The 22,199-nt window shown below is 42.1% G+C and overlaps 1 protein-coding gene across 1 annotated transcript in view; it reads right to left on the reverse strand.

The window, feature by feature from the left end:
• The window catches only part of LOC144827637 (C-C chemokine receptor type 4-like), a 206,706-nt gene that overhangs the window by 67,736 nt on the left and 116,771 nt on the right, over window positions 1–22,199 (reverse strand). The window contains exons 2-3 of the mRNA XM_078685882.1: window positions 16,010–16,159; window positions 3,778–3,882 (exon numbers count right to left, since the gene is read on the reverse strand). The gene's annotated coding sequence lies outside the window, so the exon portion shown is untranslated. The remainder of the gene's footprint in view (window positions 1–3,777; window positions 3,883–16,009; window positions 16,160–22,199) is intronic.

Here is a 22,199-nt window from a genome sequence, read left to right on the forward strand (position 1 = left end):
CTGCCTTAGCTAAAGCCGAGGAAGAACACATCTCTAAAATCAGGCAAAGACAAGACACGAGTCAAGTGATGATGCAGGTAGCAATACTGAAATCAGAATTGAATTCCAAATTAAGTCAGAAAGCTGCAGAGACATATCAGTCGCATAGAAAACAAGTATATGAAAGCGGAGAGAAAGTGGGCAGACAACTGGCACTTAATACACGCCAAAAAACTACAAAGAGAGATATCGTTAATATAGTAGAAAATGGGAAAACATTTACTCATGCAACTGAAATTAACTCTCAGTTTCAGAGGTATTACCAGAAGTTGTATACAGAGGATACTATAAAGTCTGAGGTGGATACAAAAATTTACTTAAATAACTTTCTCAGTAATCCTGAGGCTACGAAATTATTAGACGATGATACAAAGGAGGATCTTGAAAAGGAAATTACATTTACAGAAGTTAGTGTCGCATTATCATTATTAGCATCTGGCAAAGCAGCAGGTCCCGATAAGATACCGATTGAGTTATTTAAGCTACTTAGTCATCAATTATTACCAATTTTACATGATTTGTTTCTTGGAATACAATTTAATGGTATACCTCCAATTTCTTGGGAGGAAGCTAACATAATCGTCTTTCCTAAAAAGGGAAAATCTCCTGAACATCTTACCTCGTATCGCCCCATATCTCTTATCAATTCGGACTCCAAATTATATGCAAAAATTCTAGCGCTCAGACTCAGTGGGGTCATTGAACAGCTTGCTTCCCCATGGCAGCATGGCTTCATTCCTGGGAAGGGAACTACAGATCATATCCGCAGGGCAATTGCCTTATTTGATGCCATGACTGCCAGGGGGGAGCGAATGTCAATGATCCTACTTGATGCTGAGAAAGCTTTTGACCGTGTTACCTGGAAATTTCTCTGGGAAGTTATGACGCGTAATAATTTTGGCCCCAAATTTATCAACTCAATTAAATCAATGTATCACCGCCCCAAAGCCAAAGTTCTGGCGGCCGGACTTTTTTCTGAATATATCAATATAACAAGAGGTACTAGGGAAGTTCCTCCAGTGTATGCAATATGTCATCAGTGAACAGACATATCATAGGGTGATGCAATCACCATATGATAAGTATGTGTACCAACTATATTTCACTAATTGTGAATATTTATAGCTAAGGTTTCTGTTTTGTGGGCAAATAAAATGGGACAGTTGAAACTACTTTCTTACTTTAGGTGCAGCATCTCAGTTTTATCACTAAAAAGTGGTCCTCTAGCTCTCAGGCACTTGTAATAGCTTATCTCTAGTCCTGGATACCCAAACACTATCTGCATTCTTTTCAGAATGTCTTCCAGAAAGAGACAGTTGATCCTACTGGATGTTTCCGTGCAGCCAATGGCAACATAAATGTTGTCTTGTATTTCCAATGACTTTATTCCTGGAGATAAAAGGACTACGAAAGTGTAATTAGATGATCAAGTATAGAAGGGATTGAAAATGTATAAAGTGCAACAACTGCCACAAATGCATGCTGTCACTGAACCTGAAAGAAGCAAACACAAGATAATGGACGGAGCGCTGAAACTTTTCCCACACTCACCCCTAGTGACAGATCCGGGTTGAATCCATCATCGTTCTTTAGCTCACTTCCCACCCCAGTTCAGACCCAGCTATATGCCAATCAGTCTTGACCCTGTGCCTCATGGGAACAGTCCAGCCCGAACTGCCAAGCCAGGCCTTTCCCTGGACTGGAAACAAGCATCCTGGGACCGGTTTTGGGGTAACACCCCTAATCAGCCAGGCTAGCTTGAATCCAGTGGCAAAGTGAGCGAGGGACCCACGTCTGGGCATACCTTGCCAACTTAGGACAAACAAAGCAAACACAAGGACATGATGGACAGATCGTTGAAACTTTTCAGACACTCACCACCAGTCACAGATCTGCGTTGAATCCATCATGGTGAACCTAAAAGAGCCACAGGAAAAAACTATAGAGCAGTCTTAAATTGGTGGACCTTTTAGAGCATGCGAAAGACCTGATGGCTTGTGATCAATTTCAGGTCCATGTAACGGAAATTCCAAAGAGGGTGCCTGCCCAGAAAAAGGTTCTTCGTCTCATCCTAGTAAGATGGATGGAGAAACCTTGAGTAGTGCAAGAAAAACGGATCTTTGACCATCCAATGGCACATATGCTAGGTATCTAGATATAAGGGAGCAAATGCATATGCCAGTTAAGGTTTCATGAACTGTACTTAGCTACTTAAAGGCAATTCTCTTACTGATGAGCAGCCAATGTGATTCCCCTACATGAGATTAGATGGATACACAAGGCAATAAAATGAGAAGCAAGCAAACTACCAAATTCTGAATCTCCTGCCATGTGGCAATCAGATATTTTCAGAAAAGGAGTTTTCTTGCTATAGTTGAGGTCTGAAAAGATTACCTCCTAAATCACAGTTCCTTACCATCTGTGGGTAACAAAGTAAGACTTTTTATCACGCTCCTCCAGAGAGCAGTGAGTGATAAGCTTATTTCCATGTGGAATAAAGGACAACTTGACATCAAATCTAATTCCCAGGTTTTGAACCTACTCATCAGAAATCAGACATGGGCCAAGAATAGATGGACACCAACTGGATGACCATACTGAGGGGTGATTATGTAAAATGAATACATTGGTCTTGTCTGAAACAAATTTCCACACACTGGTGGTTATCCGGTTGGCCACCACTATTAAACAGTTATGAAGTGCAATTAAGGGTGTATGTTTTGGTTCAGGCAGCTGGATCAACGATTATGTATTTTTTGCTTGGCTGCAACAATGAGCTACCAAAATTTCTTATGAAAGAAGCCAGGGGAGCCACATAAATGTTGAACAAATTGTGACAGAGCCCTCTGAACATCACAGTGCAATGATGAAACAATGATTAGAAAATGAGAAAGAGAAACAACTTGGTGATTATCGGTTAAGAATTACTCAATCCACTCCAAAATTCACAATTTTATACCAATTTTTTCAATCCACTAGATGATAATATTTTCGTTGACCTTATCTAAGGCCTAAGACTGTTTTAAAAGGTTATTGGCCATTGTACCAACCTGATTATAAACCATGTAGTACTTCTCAACAGTTGCCACAAGAAATGATTCAGTTATATTGGATGAACCCTAACTGAGTTGAATCTAAGATATCATGGGTTTCTAAAAAGTCAACTAGTTGGATTTTGAAGCTTTCTCTAATGGTCTTAGCTAGGGTAACAGTATTAGAGATGGGCCAAAAATTAGCCAGAACAAATGTAACTACAGCTCTGGCTTTATTTAAAGGGGGCACTGGTCTCTATTTTCAAGGAACATATACTGAACTAAAAGATGCACTAATTACATGAACAAATGCATGAGTGCTAACTTCCATCACTGTGTGTTTCTGATTAAGGACACTTGTTTGGGGAGATACATATTGTATTGAAAGAATGCTAGCCATCATATCTGCTGTCAAGAAGGAGCAGTTCTCAAGAATATGCCTGGGATCAGTCTCTAGAAGGGAAGTCTCTAGAAGGGAAGTTTCAATGGATATCAAAAAAGTAGGGGTAAGACTACAAATATTCCCATGTGTTTTTGTTAATGTTTTTTATTTTTTTTATTTGTCAAAGGGAACAATCATTACATATTTAACATTTTGCATTTTAGCAACGCAATGAGATTTCAAATAAAAAATTAAAAAAAAGATTCCCATGGATATTGTTGACTTTGTCTAGGAACATTTTTGAAAGATCAATGCACAAATTACCTGATTCAGAAATCTCTGCTGCATGGGAGATCGGCTATCACTGAGAATATTAAACCATTTCAGATGCACGACTGGCAGTAATTACTTCAGGCTGCATATATGGCACTTTCAAAATAGGGAAGCAAAAAGCAGCATTTTTAGAACCTTGAAAATCTATCACAATTTACCATAATAATCACATATATGTTTGTTTCATGCCAAGATCGATTAGCATTTTTATTTTGGAAAACTAATATTTTTCTGTTTTGATTGTGAAACTCTGGGGTAGATTAACAGATGCGAAAACCATTGGACAGGGGAAGCACTACTCATGAGAAATGTTCTAGTCCGTCATGTTTTGTACCCAAACACTGTTTTTAGACAATCTTTATACTTTAGAATTGCTGTCTGAAAGAGGTCAGGCAAAGACATGGCAAAATAAATATTAGGTTAAAAAATTTAGCTGTAGAGTGAGACAACTGCAGCAGTCACAACTTGAATATTCACAATGCAGTTAATTAACTTGCGTTATCCCGGTATTCTATTATCATTTTACGCTATTGAGTCCAGATTTACCAGATCAGTTCCAAATTACTACAGCACTCTTTAGACCACGACATAGGGCAGTTTTAAAGCATCTAAACTCCTTACTAACAATGTTAGTGTGGACAGGTGGTCGGAGAATGGTTGCCCGTGAGGTTCTGTACCTTCCATTGGAGGATGGGGAATTGGTACTGCCCAATATGGAAATGTATTATCCAGCATCTCAGCTACAACACACAGCACACTGTCTGTCTAATGGGGAAAACTGGGAAAGCTATTAGTCAGAGATACCTTGTCACAGTTGCTTTACCATGGTGGGAGGGCTGATCCCACGCTGCCATTTCTAATTACGCATACATAATCGATATTTGAGCGAGCGATGAAGGTGGTGCTCAAAGGTGCCCCCTTTGCATGTGAGTTTTGGTTTGTGGGATCTTCCAGGGTTACATGTATTTACCGGCAAAGTTGTTACTAGCACCTGGAGTGCTGGGGGATGCTTGACTCTAAGTGAACTTTACCCCAATGACACGTTTATCACATGTGAGGTAGCACTGGAGACCTTTGGAGTGGGACAGGGCAAGTTTTTAACCTATGCAATCATTTTCGACGTAGTGTGAGAGGTCTGGCCCACATACCCAGATGCCCCCCCCCCTCTGTACTGTTTTGAATCTTTCTAGAATATGGTGGAGGTGGACATTTGGTTTCCCATTTATGCAGAGCCATGACTGCTGACAAACCAAGGATCATATTTTGGGCTACGGAGGTGTGGAAAGAGGAATTGGGTGCACAACTAGGAGACTCCCAGTGGAAATTTGCTTGCGCACTTATTAAGCAAGGAGTGAGCAATGCACGGTTCAAACTAGTACATTTCAATTATATACACCGCGCATATGTTACCCCAGTGTTCCTACATACAACAGACCCCACCAGAACTGACTGATGCCATCGGTGTCAAGGTAGACCTACAACCTTTCTTCACTTAGCCTGGTACTATCCCCCGGGACATGCTTACCGGGAGTTGGTGGTTAGACGATTAGAGAGCTTTGAGGGTATAGATGTGAAACTGGTCCTGTCCACTTCTCTCTTGGGGATGGTCAAGAAACACAAGGGCAGGAAAATGGAATTGAAATTTATACAGCTGTCCGTGCTACTAGAAAAACAGTGTGTTGCCATCTCATGGATGAACCCGTTTGGACCCAGGAACAGAAGTGGATCAAGGATGTCATAGAATGGGCAGCGGCCGAAGAGGTGCTACTCCGTCAGTGTAGGAGAGATGACCATGCAAAGGAGGATTTGCAAACACGGTCAGAGATCCATGCTAATTTTGGGGAGAACGAGGAGAGCTCTGCTCAAGACAGACAGGAATGAGAGGATTAACCTTTGAGAGCAACTGTAGGGTGGGGGCAAATATCCGGGGGAAGGAATAACAGGTGGTTTTTCCTACTGTGATGTTCTGTACACAAATGGTCCCTCTATGGGGAATCAAAGCGGTTTTTATGACACATATGGGATGATAGCTAACATTTTAAATGTATTTAAAGGTCAATGTTTGTAATGTATTGACAGTGTATACAAAAGAATATATCATTAAAAAAAAATGAATTCCAAATTTAAACATTATGTCCACAAATTCAGACGTCGACCAAAAAACATTTAACACAACAATTGTATAGTTGATGTCTTATTGCTTTAATGCAACTACATCAACTGCACAATGAAAGAATTCTTAGGTTCTGCTGTGATACTCAATGGTACATTTAACAGTATAGCTTGGACAGTTTCATCCCTTCCTTAAGGCTCTGATTACACAACAACGGAACAAAGCTTCTAAGGCATTTCACAAATGCAATTTTCCTGAGGATCAAAAATATTGTGTCTAATAATGGCCCCTGGATTCAAGCTAGCCTGGCTGATGAAGGGTTACTAAACATTTATCTGATACTTATATTCACTTCCTTTTTATCATACTGCTCTATACTTAGGGACTTATTACTCTTGCCGGTCACCATCCAGACCATCTCTGACCGGCTCAGAGAACCCAGTTTCAACAGATCTATGAAAAAACATAATTTACTACATGTCCTCATAACTCATTGTGAACCATTAGTAACTAAGGGGCAGATGTGTCAAGCCTTTTTGAGTTTGCAAACGGGACGATTTGCAGAATCTGCCAATTTGCAAACACAAAAAATGCTTTTACAATGTAGCAAACCCTAAATTTTGCAATTCAGTAACCTGTTACCGAATCGCAAAATGGGTTTGCGATTCGGTATTAGGTAGCGGCATGTTTAGGGCGCACCTTCCTAATACTGAATCACATCAGTATGTATGAATATTTGCGACTGAAATGCGGTCACAAAACATTCACATTTTACCACCTTCTTCAAATAGGTGGTTACCCATTCACAAATGGGAAGGGGTCCGCAAGCGACCCCTTCCCCTTTGTGAATGTTTGTAAAAGCATTTTTTAAGAGAGCCAGTGGCCCTATGGACCACTGCCTGCGCTTAAAATATGAAAGAAAACTTTTCATTTTTATTTTTATAAAGCATCTCGTTTTCCTTTAACTAAAACGGGCTGCTTAACAAAAAATAATTGCTTTATTTAAAAGCACTCACAGACATGGTTATCTTCTGACCCCAGCAGGCCACACTCCCTGTGATTTTTCCATTTCTTAGGGTGCCTCAAATTGTGACCTACCTCATTATTCTAAATCAGGGTGAGGGAATGGATCACTTGTCCTGTACAACCTTCGGTATGCAGGTAAATTACAGGAAATGGGGTGTCCCAATCTAAAATGACCCTCATGCACGTGATGGGTATGTTTGACGTTAAAGCGGTATATCTTGGTTCTCCGCTTTTAAATCACGTGTGTGCATAATCATTGAGTCGATCGAGTTATGCAGCCTCCACCAGGAGGATCTTACCCAAGGTTGATGCAGTAGTGAGCCAGTGAAAAAATGCTTTTAACCCCTTCCACGCTCATGACGAGCTGGGCTCGTCATGCAGTAGCCTCCTGCTACGCTGATGACGAGCCCAGCTCGTCATGAATAATGGGGTTCATGGGTTTCCAGCACAGGGGAAAAATCCCCATAGCATTCAAAAGGTTAAAAGGGGCCAGGAAGACCAGGGTATGGATTTATTAGTCTTGCTTCAAGGTCCGGAAACTCTTTAGTGTAGTGCACGTTGGAACTGGATTATGAGTAGTAAGTGCACTTAGAGTCTAAGGTTCTTAAATTAGTGAAAGGGATGTTCTAAAATGGTCGACATGTTTCTGCCATACTGCCTGGGTTAGGACTTATAGGCATTCTTCAGGACCGTTAGGTGAATGACGTGAAAGTAATATAAAGATAGTGCTCAGAAAGGTGACAAATAAAGGTTGTTGACCTGTTATTCTTGTTATGAAGGTCTCATTGTACCTGCGAAAAGTAAACACAGTGGTATCGCAACACACACAAGGGAGAGGGTACAGGGGGACACATAATTAGCAGCAATCTGCTACATCTATCTCTCTTGTGATAGGATACTAAACAACTAAAAAATGGCAATACTATTGTAACCGGCAATCCAACATGGCAATGTCATCTCTCTCATGTGGCTCTCATTACTCATGCAAAGATTGATAGCATGCTTGTAATCGTAATATGCGTGTTGTTCTTAAAAATATCTTGGTGTTTATTTCACATTTCATGTAGTCTGTGTACCACAAGCGGTTTAATTACAATGTGGATATTCACCATTTTCTAGCCCTTATCCCGTATGCATTGTGCTAAGACGGTTTTCATTATGTGGTGATATTTTAGAGATCGTATTTACAAAAGTGGCCCCATGGTGTTCTGGTCGTGAGTGAAAATCTCATGCGCTTTAGTTACCTCGCGCAAATAGTTTTCGCGCCCAGAACGAGACCAGCGGAAACCGCAAGTATACGGGAAATAATGACACTAACCGTAATATCTCCCCTCCCTAGTCCCCCTGAAGCTCACTCGACCCGACAGGAGCGCGAAAACTATTTGCGCGAGGTAACTAAAGCGCATGAGATTTTCACTCGCGACCAGAACACCATGGGGCCACTTTTGTAAATACGATCTCTAAAATATCACCACATAATGAAAACCGTCTTAGCACAATGCATACGGGATAAGGGCTAGAAAATGGTGAATATCCACATTGTAATTAAACCGCTTGTGGTACACAGACTACATGAAATGTGAAATAAACACCAAGATATTTTTAAGAACAACACGCATATTACGATTACAAGCATGCTATCAATCTTTGCATGAGTATGGAGAGCCACATGAGAGAGATGACAATGCCATGTTGGATTGCCGGTTACAATAGTATTGCCATTTTTTAGTTGTTTAGTATCCTATCACAAGAGAGATAGATGTAGCAGATTGCTGCTAATTATGTGTCCCCCTGTACCCTCTCCCTTGTGTGTGTTGCGATACCACTGTGTTTACTTTTCGCAGGTACAATGAGACCTTCATAACAAGAATAACAGGTCAACAACCTTTATTTGTCACCTTTCTGAGCACTATCTTTATATTACTTTCACGTCATTCACCTAACGGTCCTGAAGAATGCCTATAAGTCCTAACCCAGGCAGTATGGCAGAAACATGTCGACCATTTTAGAACATCCCTTTCACTAATTTAAGAACCTTAGACTCTAAGTGCACTTACTACTCATATATCCAGTTCCAACGTGCACTACACTAAAGAGTTTCCGGACCTTGAAGCAAGACTAATATATCCATACCCTGGTCTTCCTGGCCCCTTTTAAAAGCATTTTTTCACTGGCTCACTACTGCATCAACCTTGGGTAAGATCCTCCTGGTGGAGGCTGCATAACTCGATCGACTCAATGATTATGCACACACGTGATTTAAAAGCGGAGAACCAAGATATACCGCTTTAACGTCAAACATACCCATCACGTGCATGAGGGTCATATTAGATTGGGACACCCCATTTCCTGTAATTTACCTGCATACCGAAGGTTGTACAGGACAAGTGATCCATTCCCTCACCCTGATTAAGATATTGACTTTGGAAACTGAATGGATCAACATTCTACCTCCCCCGACACTTGATAAAAATAATACTACCTCATTATTCTTCATGAGGTAGGTCATTTGCGATCCCCTAGGACTCGCAGAGAGCGTTCAACACACTTTCATGCATGCCATTTTGCAATTTCCTAATTGTGAATCGCAATGATTCGCAATTAGGGAATCGCAAAACAGCGCATTAATGCATCTGGCCCTAAATCTCATATAAAGTCTTTGCTTCTTAACTGCAGGCTGTGGTCAGACACACAGCTGGCATTGTGGATCTCATACAAGTACAAGACCTAGACCTCCTAATCTTAACTTAAACTTGGCTCAATGAGACCTCCTCACACATTTTGGACATCTTGGTTGCTCCCAGTTATGACATCACTAGACTGGACAGAGCTGGAAGTTTTGGGGGTGGCATAGCATGCATTTACTGATATGTGCTCCCCTTGAGAGGAACACAAACTGCTCCAATACCAGCATGTGAATATCTAGGCACTGAAACATGGCACAAGGATAAGATTGTGTGCAAAAGCCACACAATCTACAACCCTCCTGGAGGCAATCTCCATTTCATTGACCAACTAATGGAGACCATCTGCTCTAACTCAGACCAACACACCAAACAGATGTTCCTTGGGGATTTTAAAATTCACTGGAATTACTCAAATGACCCCCATCAAGGCTCTAATTTCAGACCTCAACCTCATCCAATCTTGTAATTGCCCAACTCACAACAGAGGTTCGACTCTTGATCTAATCATTGCTAAGGATACTATAATACCATTTGAATCCATATCCCCATGTGGCTGGTCAGATCACTACCTAATCTCCTTCCTCATATTGGAAAAGGAGCTGATTAGACAGGGATAACATCCGACAGTGACAGTGGTCGAGAGACTTTTGAAATATTAATTTAACAGACCTAACGTCCATTAGCAACAACATTCTACCTCCTCCCACTAATAAGACTCATGTGAATGACCTTACTGTTCACTACATCCATTTCACGACAAACATACTTGACAACATTGCTCCGAAGCATCTAAAAAAGAACATATACAATACAATACAAAGATGGCCGCCGGGTAGGGAGCTCCTGTGAGGAGCTCCCGGTGCTGGGGATCCCATTCGGGCATTATCCCTGTCAGCACTCACCAACACGACGGAACGGAAGGAGAAAGAAGAACGGAACGTAAGAGTAACTGGATCGAGTAACTGGATTGGATTAATGACCCCTGAAATGCCCCGAGCGGACCTTTGATTCTGACACCCTCAACGCAAGGCGGCATAAGAGATGAGCATCAATAGGGGCGGCTGAAACTACAGGAGCCTAGTCCAGACAGCTTAATGACTTCGCTGAGTTGGAAGTGGTCCCCCGCTACAAGGCGGAGGAGGGCACTGGAGCTCGGTTGAAGCTCCAGGAGTCTAGTCCTGACAGCTTGACGACGTCGGAGAGTTGGACGTGGTCCCCCGCTACAAGGCGGAGGAGGGCATTGAGTTCGGTTGCTGACCCATCCCTAGAAGCTCAAAGGCACTCACGGTTGATTTGGTGAGCACCCTCGGCAGCACAGGATCGGTGACGCTGAGGAAGGGGGTCGGCGTGAACAAGCGCCCCCCCCTCTAAGGAAGGTTTCAAGACGGAGCGGTCGATGTCTGGAGCGGCTCCGGTGTGCCCCTTGGTGTGTTTTTAGCAAGGATTCGACGGAAGACCTCCCCCCCCCCCCCCGCCGTCCAGTGGTTCGGTGAGTACCGAATGGGGGCATCTGGAGCGGCTCTGGTGCGACAGTGTTTGGATGTTTGTGGCAGCGTTTTGGGCGGAAGGCTTCCCCCCCTCCCCCCCTCACACGGCCGGTATGCTCTGTTTACCGGTGTGTTGGGGGCACCCTCTGCGCAACTTGGGAGAAGCCTGATGGGAGCAGCAGCGTCAGTGGTGATTTCTAAGGTAACTGTACGCTGAGCTATCCACCAAAGTTCCATTGCAGGTCTTTCCACTCCCTGCCTGGAATACAGCACACAAAACTATTTAGACAGCCTTTGGGGCGACGCGAAGGGCAACTACCTGTATTCACATCATATCAAACATTCATGCAGGCTTTGTTTTACGCTTTGCCCGGACTTCTATGTGACTGGTATTTGCGCGGGCTTTTCACTCTTCATTGCTAACCTGGCTGGGGCCATAAAGCTGGAACCATAAATCGCCCCCCTGCCCACCATGAAGCTACATACCAACGCGGTCAGGGAGCAGCAACACAGAGATAAGCCACCATCTAGCAGCATAGAAGCTGAACTCTGCTCCCCCCCTCAATCAACATGGAAGATGGACTAATTCGACACCGCCAGAGTAGAAAGAGAAACCAAACTCTGGAATCCTTGCATTTTGGCTGCCATCTTAGACTGGTCTCTCCCTCTCTCTCTACCTCTGTCGGCCATTCTGGACTAGTCTTTTTCACCACTTGAACTCACCCTTGGGAAACACTCATTAGGCTAATTTTAACTAGCGAATGTCTGCCACTTTGCAGTAACATACCTCCAATCACTCTTAATGCACCGATAGTTAGCCCATATAGCATCCTAAGAAATATTACTATTAATTAGAAAGACTACTATTAATTAGCGTGTGAATGCCTTTTATTGTAGTACTATACTTCTATTTGTTTATAATGCACCGATCGTTAGCTCATATAGCACCCTAAGAAATGGCCTATGTTAGATTATTATCAACTAGTGAATGTATGCCTTTTATTGCAGTATTTTACCTCTATTTGTTTTTAATGCACAGATCATTAGATCATATTGCACCCTATGCATGACTTATCTGATTGTACTGATTGCTTCTTTTGATTTATTTGTTTGACGATGTTTTATCTCTGAACTATGATCCCTCATGTACTCCTTCCATGTAAAGCGCTCTGATATCCGCAAGGATCTTGTCCGCGCTATATAAAACTTTCAAAATAAATAAAATAAATAAATAAATATATCAAACTCTCCAAACCCTGGTTTAGCGCCAACCTTAATGAGGAAAGATGTAATCAAAGGCTCGCCGAGATTTCTTGGAGAGGCTCTCCCTCCTTAGCACACCTCAAGTCAACAAGAAGCTCCTACAACAAACACATTCGTAGATCAAAAGCAGAATACTTTAGGGTACAATTAGACAATGCCAAAAACAGACCCAAAAAACTATTTGAAATCCTCAAACAGCAAGTTAGTTGCCAAGCTAACCTCCAATCGGTTGATAATGGGTCATTGCCAAGTGGTGATGAATTCTCTGCTATTTCATGGAAATGACAAAGAGGATTGACTCAGAACTGCAACTAGCCTCCCAACGTCTACGTTCCCTGGACCAACCAAGTTTCCTCCCAGACACACACCTATTGCAAGCCCCTCACATTGGCCATTGGGTTAAAAATAATTCTACCTGGAGTACCTTCAAACCTCTGGATGAAGCTGATTTACTTAAAGCAATACCATCAATAAAACTCTCCAACCATTTCCACGATCCTCTGTCTGCCAAGCTAATTAAAGAGATTAGTTGGAGACATGGTGGCCCTTATATGTCTAGACTTAAGCGCAGCTTTTGACATGGTGTCTCACACCATGTTAGCAAAAACGTTAAGATTGTTAGGCATCTGTGGCTCAGCTTTAAATTGGCTCATTTCTTTTCTTGCCAATCGCACTTTCCAAGTCTTTTCCCCAACAGCCTGCTCCGATATCCATCCTTCACCCTATGTGGTACCTCAGGGCTCCATTCTTAGCCCTTTACTTTTCAATGTATACGTTAGACCTCTACCTGATGTTGTGGAATATCCAGGGTTGTCCCTGTTTTCTTACATGGACGACTACCAGATTATTTTCTCTCTCTCTACGGACAATGCGGCTGGGTCGTCCCCCCTCCAACTGGGCTTGGGTAAAATTGCACCATGGATGCAGACAAATTACCTTAAGCTCAACGGAGAGGAACCGGAGGACTTGATACTTAGTAAAAACAAGGATCTCTGGGGCCCTCAACATTGGCCCAGTGAGATGGGTGCACTTCCTCTGCCATCCTGTTAAGTCCGTAATTTGGGTGTCATCATCGATGATTTGCTAACTATGTATGATCAAGCTGTCAAGGGGGCCGCTACTTGCTTTACCATCCTGAAGTGGCTAAAAAAGATCATCTGGATGCTGCCTGAGCCCACCCAGAGAACAGTAGTCAAGGCACTAATCACCTCAAGATTGGACTATGGTAACGTTCTCTACCTAGGATCCAACAAGGAGGTGACTCGTAGGCTGCAGATGGTTCAGAACTCTGCTGCAAGACTACTTTGCCGGGTTACTAGAGCCACCTCTGTCTCTAGTCAGCTGCGGAACCTGCACTGGCTCAGGTTGGAGAAACGAATTAAGTTCAATGCCCTGAGCTACATGTTCACAATCAAAATAGGTGCTGCTCCTCAGTATCTGCAGTCTCTGGTCCGCCCCTATGTGCCCCCGATGTCTTCGCTCATCCACTCAAGGGAAATTCTCTGTGCCCAGAGTCAGACTTTCTCGGATGGGTGGTAGATCGTGCATACCTTGGTCCCTCACTCTGGAATTCCCTTCCCACAGCTATTCAGAACAAAACGGTGTACGCCCAATTTCGCAAATCACTGAAGACATGGCACTTAAACCATGCCTTACAAATTGAATAGAAAATAAATAAATAGTTCTTCCATACTACCGCTTTAGTCGAAGATTCTCACTGCTTCCCTCTCACAAGGCATGATTCTTGATTGCTTAAAAATAGGCCAAGTCTCATCAATCCCCCAAAAAATAATGCAGACTTGTCTGACCTCAACAATTTCCATCCAATCACTAACATCCGACTCTAGCAAAGTTACTTGAAAAATGCTTATACCTACAACTCAGCAACCACATCGAACAATATCAGCTTTTTGACCAATGCCAAACAATATTCAGAATGGGTCATAGCACCAATTTGGCTATAACCCACATCGTTTATAATGCCCGGAGACAGCTTGATCAGAATGTACCATGCTTGCTCATACTCCTTGATCTCTCCTCTGTAGGCAACACAGTTAAATATGACAACAAAATTGCCTTATGAAAACAGGATGGGGTTATCTGGTCTTGTTTTAGACTGGTTTGTCTAGTTTCTTCAAAACCGGGCCCAAAAATATCAAATGTTAATTAAAATCTTTCATACATCTCCTTGGACTCAATTGGAGTGCCTTAAGGTTCAACATTCTCACCCACATTATTCACTTATACATGAAGCCCCTGACTGAGATTCTGAAACAATCCAACATCCTTTAGCACATGTATGCGGATGACACACAATTGTGCCTCAAAATCTCATCACCTGACGATATCAAAATTCTCAACTGCACTCTACTAAAAAGCTCAAATTGGTTAACCCATAATCACCTCTTGCTCTCAAAAATAAATTCCTTTTGATAGTCCCTCATAACCAATCTTCCTCCATAAAAGAATTGCTTAGACAACTCACGGATCTTAACTGCACCCTCTACGTTATAGATTCTACTAAATCACATGATAGTACATTGGACAAACATATAAATATGCAAGCCTATATCAGTCCTACCACCAAGGAAGCCTACTATCAACTGAACACTTTAATGAGAAATAAACCATTCTTGCCCCCAACTGACTTTCATTGTGCAGTCCAAGCCCTAGTAATCTCCCGATTAGTTTATGGGAGTGCTGCTCTTGGAGACCTCCCTAAAGCAAAACTGGTGCCACTAAGGGCTAAGCTGAACTCAGCAGCTAGGCTCATCACAGGATTTAGAAAATTCAACCACATCACTCCAGATTAAAACAGCTCAAGTGGCTCCCGTTCGAAGCAAGGATACAGCTGATGATATCCGGCATGACTCATAAGGCCCTCCACCTTAACACTCCTGGATACCTAGCCCAAAACATCGAACTAACTGGTACTAGTGCAAATTCTCTAGTTCTGAAACCTCAAATATTCAACAGGAAAAGAACCTACAATCGCTCTGGTCTTCATCCACAAATCAGGACAAACCCCTTGATGAGCTACTTTAAAAAAGAAGTAACAATTCTCCTTTTGAATAGATTCCTTTAACAGCTCATCTGAAGTCATCTCAGATTCTTGATTCCACCAGGTTGTTTGTTTCTACTTTACATGTATTCCTGTTTGCTATTCATTTGTGCTTTTTTCCCTACATGTTTGATTGTACTGCCATCTGTATAGTGCATTGATGCTCCCATTAAGTCATGATCACACTTTATGAAACTCTTCAAATAAATAAAGTGTAATAGCTAAACTTGAAATATTCTCAAGCAAGAAAAATAACAGAAAATCACAGAGTAGATTTAGACAATAGTGTAGCACCATACAATCATGGAAAAATACTGTGTTACACAAATATTGCAGAAACAAATATCTGCTACCAAAATATTTTCAAGGTAAGAATATGTAGGTAAGCAACATTTCACTATCCGTAACTCCCCATCTGTACAGCTTGACACAATTTTAGTGGTCAATTTATTGACCAGAAAATTATTTGAGCACAGTATTTATGTCAACAATATTTTGACAAATAATCTAGAAAATGTTATATGCCATGGTGCATAACGCAATAATAATCACTAATACACATTTTATACACAAGAATAATGCTTACCATAAAGAAGGTTTGAGCTCCTTTGGATCACACTGCAACATGTTCACTTCCGAAAGCTCTCTCGTTCAGGAAACCCTCCATACGCAAACTAGTGGAATATTTAAACTTCAGAAATAAAGGGAGAGGCGCACTCGTCAGAATGGCAGGCATCTATGGTAAGTAATAAAGAAAGTGTGTCTTCTAAGTGTCTTTGTTTTACTTCTCCAACTGAACTTCTCTTTAATTAGCATATCTATGAAACTGTAAAAGTGAAACAAAGTCTTCTAAGGGAACTAGGAACTGTTTCAGGACTAGGATTGCAAGAATAGCAATCATGAAAGAGCATGCATGTATGCTTAGTGTTTTGTACAGTGCCTAATCCAAAGTTACATGACTTTCTGAGATCAGGGCTGGTCTGATCCCTGGTAAAGTAGGGGGTACTGGAATCACTTATAGCACGTGGGATTCTGCACACCCTGTATAAAAGCCCATATCTACCGGCAACTTGTGATGCATCCAGTCACTGGTTATAAATAAATAATGTTGGAACTCAACTGTATTAATTTACTATAATTCATTTCAGATATCACAAAGCCTGCTGCCAGAGCCAGCTGCAGAAGGGAAGGCAGGTCAGGTCATGGAGCACAATAATACCAGCTGTTTAACCGCATGCGCGCTAGCGGTTTTCCCGCTGCGCGCTGCGATTTTAAAAATCCCGTGTTTCGTCATCCGCGTAGCGCAGGTTACGGCCATGACGAGCTGAGCTCGTCATCCGCCCCGAAGGGGTTAAAGAAAAGTGAAATGTTGCTTTTCTTTCCTTTGCTCTCTTTTTCTAGCTTACAGTGATGAGCAGAAAAGAGATATTTATGGCAACATTTTTATTGTTCGCACTCCTTAGGTCATTATAAAAAATCTAGAATCAGCATTTTTCTACACATTCCGAGGTACAGCTGATTTTTGTTTTAACTGACGTGTACTAAACTGATTAAAATATCTATTTGCAACTAATATCCAACAGCATTTTTGATGTGTTTAATTTTTCACTAGAGATTCTATTTTTATTTTACATATTTAAAAACATACTCTTTCATATGAAAGAATTACTCAACAATGATGTAAGTGGTCTGCGGATAAGGCGATGGTATGAGCATGTATTATATAGGATAGACATCCCCTGTCGAACAAGATAATGATATTGCAAGCCACCTCGGCGTTCTATACTCTTATAATGGAATTCGCCCGTCAGCTGCTTTCTTCTATATGGTCATGGAACTCCTTGGTGACTTGTAATATCCCTATATTGTACAGCAGGGCTTATTTCATCCCAGAAATAATGGAAAAGTTTATTATGAAACTGGTTGATTCTTTTAAATCAGTGTCAGGAATGAGCAAAGCATTTGGAGTTTAATTACTGCTATAAAGAGCTGGTGAGTTTACTTATTTCTTATTCTATCATGATGAGATGTAACGCCTGCAAGATTTTTTAAAGAAAAGTGAAATGTTGCTTTTCTTTCCTTTGCTCTCTTTTTCTAGCTTACAGTGATAAGCAGAAAAGAGATATTTATGGCAACATTTTTATTGTTCACACTCCTTAGGTCATTATAAAAATCTAGAATCAGCATTTTTCTACACATTCCGAGGTAAAGCTGCTTTTTGTTTTAACTGACTTGTACTAAACTGATTAAAATATCTATTTGCAACTAATATCCAACAGCATTTTTGATGTGTTTAATTTTTCACTAGAGATTCTATTTTTATTTTACATATTTAAGAACATACTCTTTCATATGAAAGATTACTCAACAATGATCTAAGTGGTTTGCGGGTAAGGCGATGGTATGAGCATGTATTATATAGGATAGACATCCCTTGTCGAACATGATAATGATATTGCAAGCCACCTCGGCGTTCTATACTCTTATAATGGAATTTGCCCGTCAGCTGCTTTCTTCTATATGTCATGGAACTCCTTGGTGACTTGTAATATCCCTATATTGTACAACAGGGCTTATTTCATCCCATAAATAATGGAAAAGTTTATTATGAAACTGGTTGATTCTTTTAAATCAGTGCCAGGAATCAGCAAAGCATTTGGAGTTTAATTACTGCTATAAAGAGCTGGTGAGTATACTTATTTCTTATTCTATCATGATGAGATGTAACGCCTGCAAGATTTCTTTCAAATGGCACCCAAGAGATTTGCCCAAATGTGTACATACACTGGCTAGGCAACATACTACCATTATGTTCAACTGATAGACAGATGACCGTTCAACTGCTTGACCGATGACTAGCAAATCGGAACACATGTTGGGTGGGGTAATTGCATTTATTTACAGACACTCCCCATCTTCTCTGGAGATGGACTGATCATCACATCAAAACTCATTCACTTGTCTTCTTGTTTCTTCTATCTTGTGCTAGGGAGAGAAACTCAACCCCTTTTAATTGCAGGTGGTGATTTCTGATATATTTGTCTCTTTTCCCGCTCCATCTTATGTCTGCAACCTACTGGTTTATTTGGATGGCAAGATTAGAGAAATGTTGTCTTTATATTTCATTCTAACTTTTCCTCCTTTTGATTGGGTTTACTGTGGTTTGTGGACTACTGCATTTTGGCTTTAATTTCCTCTTGAGAGAAAGAATTGCCCTACTTCTAAAGGACGATTTTAGAAAACCCACACTTGCCTTTGATATTGTTGTCAATAGTATACTTCAGGAACTGCCTTAAATTACCTTTAACTTATGTCCATCTGTATATTTTGAGCAAACCATATGTGTATGTTGATTGAATAATTCTATAAATTTTTTGTTTTATCTCAGCACATTTTGTGGTGTTTGGTCCTTGGCATTTCACTGACCATTTGTAAGGTCATTTTAAAGTACTAACAGAAAAATCCTAAACAAATATCTTATTTTCTGTATACAGTACATACACTATTTTCTTAACTACTAGTTCTCTATAGAATAACTGTAGACTATGTATCTATTTATTATTCAAATAAACATATTTTTCATTTCAAAAAGAACATTTTAAATTGAAAAGTAAACAAGCACCAAATGAAATGGAAATGCAAATGGATTTAGGGCAGTGCTTTCCAAATAGTGTGTTGCAGCACGTTACTGTGTCGGCTGCCGTGTGTGGGTGTGTCGTAAGAGACACGGTCTATGCATCATGGACGGTACTGCGCATGTTACTGACGCAGTACCTGTTCCTGCAGAAGAGGAGGAGCATTGTGCTGCCATTCTCCCTTGGGCCTGTTGAAGCTGCAGCAGCGGTGAGTAAAGACTGCAGCGTTTCCAGCAGACCGCTCCTGCAGTGCAGCGCTGGCTGCACCGTCCCCTGCAGTCCCGTTCATCCTACTGGCAGCAGCAGGGGAAGGCTGGCAGCCCCATTAGCATCGCCAGTGGTGTGGGGGTCACAATCCGCTGCTTCCTGTGGAAGAGGAGGAGTCTCCTGTGGCTGCAAGCCTTATTAAAGCATTGCACTGCCGTTCTCCAGCGGGCCTATTGTAGCAGAAGCGGCAGTGAGTAAAGACTGCGCCGTCCCCAGCTAGCCGCTTCTGCAGTGCAGCGCACGCTGCGCCGCCCCCGCAGTCTCAGGATCAGACACTGCAGCCTCAGAAACAGCCACGTTGGACACAGCAAGAAGCGGATGCCGCAGCACTAGAGACTTCAACCACATAAACAGCCACACTACAGATACAGGCACCAGAGACAATAGCACCAGAGGTAGCAGGCATCAGTCACACAGAGGCACGAGAGAGCAGCTCTGGAGACAGCAGCCACAAAACAGCAGTCCCAAAGACTTCAGCCACTTGAGATAATGGCATCAGAGTTATAGGCAACAGAGACAGCAGTTGACAGAGATATGAACCAATTAATCAAAATGGAATTGCTAATCAAATTTGCACTGTGAAATTTGGACTTGAACCTTGGCCTCGGCTGTAAAGTTTTAGGTTTGTTTATGTTCAGCAGCGGCAGGGGAGGCCGTCAGCCCCATTAGCTTCACGGGCGATCGCTGATGCTGCCCTCCCGCAGACCCATGGAAGCATCTGACAGTGTTGGTGCTCACATGTCTTAACACCCTTACCACAGTATCGAGTGTGGTGACAGCCTCTCTGATTATCTATAATTCTGCCATGAATTGAAATGATCAACAAATGGACCCACAGTATTAGTCCTGGGAAAAACGCCGACAGCATTTTAAAATAAAACATAAATTCACTAAATTTTGGCACCAATGAAATGTCAATCAATGACCCCTTTGTCCAAATAACATCAGTTGAGCCAAGGTACAGTGCATCCAGTTTTGATCAATCATAATTATGAATATAAGTCTGTCTACAAACCCAAAAAAATAGCTTTAAGAAACTCGTTAGAAATCTTTGAAAATAAATGGATAACCAACAGTACAATATAATAAGGGCTGGTCCGTCTAGTACTGGCCACGTCCGGAGCCTTGCCCCCTTCCTTGGGGCTGCTGGTTTTGTCCTCGGCTGGGTGGGCGGTTCCTGCCCCGCAGAACACCCGAGGGCTAAAGACCTTTTTGATGTTCGCCTGCGCTTTATCTAGGGACGTGAATGTGGCGACAAATTTGCCAAGTTCCTTAATAAACGGCTCGCCGAACAAGCCTCCTTGCACTGATGCCCCTGCCTCTGAACAGGCTAGGTCGCCCAACTTGGGGTCCACCTTTATTAAGAGTGACCTACGCCTTTCTGTCGAGAGGGCGCAGTTCGCGTTCCCCGATAAAACAGATCACGCGTTGCGCCCAAGCCGACAGAACCTCCGGGTCAATAAAGGCACCTGAGCTACGGGCCTCCTCCGCCATGTCCAAGATCATAGTCATAGGACAAATGGCATCCAGCAATTTGTCCTGGCATGCACACCACGGCCGATCTATCCCCTTCTTTGGATCTTTTATAAACTTCGCAAGAAAGGTAGCCATCTTTACCTCAATCTCCGGGGTTAGCGACACCTTACCATTTAGGGTGAGTCGGGGACACCCAGCCCTCAATCTACTGCTAGCCTCATTCTCCAAGGGCTTCCCAATGCGAAATGCCACATACATGGCCGCCTTCTCAGCGGGGACCCATTCCGCCCTAGGGTGCACTATATCATCTGGGTCCAGCATATCCGCTATGCCTGTCTTCGGAGGATCAGTAGACCCCGAAGGCCTCCACGATCTCGAGGAGCCTGCCTCGTCATCCGAAACATCCGGGGTATCTCCCTGCTGGGTCTGAGGAGAAGCTGGTTGAGGGTCCTCACCTTCTACCTGGGCAGGTCCCAACGCCTCCGCAGAGGACGGACCCGCAGAGCTGGAGGGTGCCACCTTCGCACACAACTTTTCTATTTTATCCGGCAAGCGCTGCTCCATGGGAGTCATAAGTTCTGTGACTGCCCTTTAAATGGAACTATCCACTTCATTGTAAAAATCATCATCCCACTGCAGGTAAGCCAAGGAGTATTCCTCCTCGTTATAATCCTGCTCCATTGTGCTATCCATAAGGAAAAACAAGAATCAGCACAAGCGTCACTTATAAAAGGCTGGGTAACCCCAGATACCACCCTTACGCGTAGAGCGAGGAAAATTTTTACTGAGGGTCCCTCAGATGCAGTTTAATGGCCAGATGATTAGCAACCACAAGGGCTGTCCACAAACCCAAACAAACAATTATTATATCAAACAAAAAGGCTCAGGGGAAGAGAAATGTTAAAAATTGGAAAGATATCCAATAGCAGGAAAAAAGTAGTGGTAAGAGAAGCCCTTCACAACAGCCTAATAGAATCAAAATTGCACATTTATTTATTTTAACATTTAAAAAAAAAATTCAGAGACATACAGATAATCTCAAGCAAGAAAACGCTGGTATACAAAAGAAAAACAATACATATAAACCAGACAAGTGGCAACAACACTACATATCACAGAAAAAGGAACACCATAAACATAAATACTGTGTCCTTATTATAAATTAAGCCACAGAGAAGCGTCGACGGCGTTTCGACCGATACGTTATTTAACGGTCATCTTCAGGACTCAAATTTGTTCTTGAGCAAGAGATCTGTACAATGAAAGATACAATGTAACAATAATTCCTGATACTCAATTATACAGTAATATCAAAGTAGGCATCTCATGAGAAAAAGGGCGGCCAAGTGAAAGACAGAACCACGTGAAAGAAAAGAGATTTAAGAAAGATATATAGCC

The sequence above is a fragment of the Lissotriton helveticus genome, chromosome 4_1, assembly GCF_964261635.1.
Source record: "Lissotriton helveticus chromosome 4_1, aLisHel1.1, whole genome shotgun sequence".
NCBI lineage: Eukaryota > Metazoa > Chordata > Amphibia > Caudata > Salamandridae > Lissotriton > Lissotriton helveticus.